This window comes from Tenrec ecaudatus, chromosome X (assembly GCF_050624435.1).
Source record: "Tenrec ecaudatus isolate mTenEca1 chromosome X, mTenEca1.hap1, whole genome shotgun sequence".
NCBI classification, from domain to species: domain Eukaryota; kingdom Metazoa; phylum Chordata; class Mammalia; order Afrosoricida; family Tenrecidae; genus Tenrec; species Tenrec ecaudatus.
In genome coordinates, this window is record NC_134548.1 from 55417092 (window position 1) to 55419068 (window position 1977).

The window sequence follows — 1977 nt, forward strand, 5'->3', positions numbered from 1 at the left end:
TTGAACCAATGGTATTGATGAAGAACATGGAACACACCATGAATTTCCAGAAGAAAGAACAAATCTGTCACAGAAGTACCATATAGCTAGAAGCTCCTCAGAATGGAGGATGAGCATGATTCTAGGAAGGACCAACCAGTTCCTGGAGAAGGACATTGTGCTTGGACAGTAGAGGATCAATGAAAGGGGAAAGCCCTCCATGAGATGACTTGACACGGTGGCTGCCACGTGGGCTCAGGCTTAGAAATGATTACGTGGCTGGAGCAGGACATAGGATCACAATAGCATCTGACTTTGACAGCACCTAACCACAACAGTTTGTTAACCTTCAGGTCATTTTCTGAAGAAACATGTCCAAACCGAAGCTCACTGCCGTAGAGTCAGTGCTGACTCAGCAATTCCCTGGGTTTCCCAGGCTTTCTCCCTTGGAGCTGCTGGTGGCTTTGAACTGCCAACTATGTGGATTGCAGCCCAACTCCTAACCATTAAACCATTACACCACCAGGGCTCCTGGTAAAGCTAAAAAAAAAAAAAACTCTCAAACTCACTGCCAACAAGTTGATCTGTCTCATAAAGATCCTATAGGACAGGTTGGAACTGCCCCATAAGTTTCTGAGACTGTAACTGTTTACTTAGTACAAAGCACTGTCTTTCTCCCATGGAGCTGCTGGTAGTTTCGAACTGCAGACCTTGCGGATCACAGCCTAAAGCATCACTACTACTCCATGTTACATATGTGTATAATATTTTCTTATTCTAGGATGTGTTAAACACACAGTACAACATAATTTGTATAGATTAACTCTGTTTGAAACCTAGGAAGGAAAGTTATTAATACTCTTATTTTAGGCTCTTCCTCTAGCCTGAGGTGACCTGCCAAAATGGTTCGCTACTCACTTGACCCAGAAAATCCTACAAAATCCTGCAAATCAAGAGGGTCGAACCTCCGGGTCCACTTCAAAAACACCCGTGAAACTGCCCAGGCTATCAAAGGCATGCATATCCAGAAAGCTACCAAATACTTGAAAGATGTCACTTTGCAGAAGCAGTGTGTGCCCTTTCGATGTTACAATGGTGGCATTGGTAGGTGTGCCCAGACCAAACAGTGGGTTTGGACCCAGGCCTGGTGGCCCAAAAGGAGTACTGAATTTTTGCTTCACATGCTTAAAAATGCAGAACGTAATGCTGAACGTTAAGGGTTTAGATGCGGATTCTCTGGTCATTGAGCACATCCAGGTGAACAAAACCCCCTAGATGCCGGACTTACAGAGCCCATGGTCGCATCAACCCACACATGCGCTCCCGCTGCCACGCTGACATGATCCTGACTGAGAAGGACAAACTGTTCCTAATCCAGAAGAGGTGGTTGCACAGAAGAAAAAGATCTCCCAGAAGAAACTGAAGAAGCAAAAACTCATGGCTGGGGAATAAATGAAGCTTAAAATAATAAAAGTTAAAAAAATAGTCTTATTTTATAGATGATGAAACTAAGACACAGGGAAGTTCTGCTACTTTCTCGTGGTTCCACATTTAGTAAGTTGCAGAGCTAAGACTCCAGCTAGAAGAACAAACAAGGCTGTTTTAGAAGAGTTACAGCCAGAATTCTCCTTGGAAACAAGGATGGCGAGTGGAAAAGCACATCATTCGTGCTTGGTAAAGTGGAGGGGTGGTGAAAAAGAGGAAGACTCTTGACAAGATGGATTGATACCGTGGCTGCAACAAGGTTCAAACGTAAGAACATTGTTAGGATGGCGCAGGACCAGGCAATGTTCCATCCTGAGTGGGAACCGACTGACCATTGGACAGCACCAAACAAGCAAGACTCAAGCCTAGTCCCTTTGCAGAACTTCCTCCCGCAGGAGGGAAAACTACAATTCCCAGCGGCCACTGCGCGCTCAAGACTGTGGACGCATATATTAGGTATCTGACACTCATTGCGCGCAGTACTTACTGAACTACATTTCCCAGCTCTCCTCA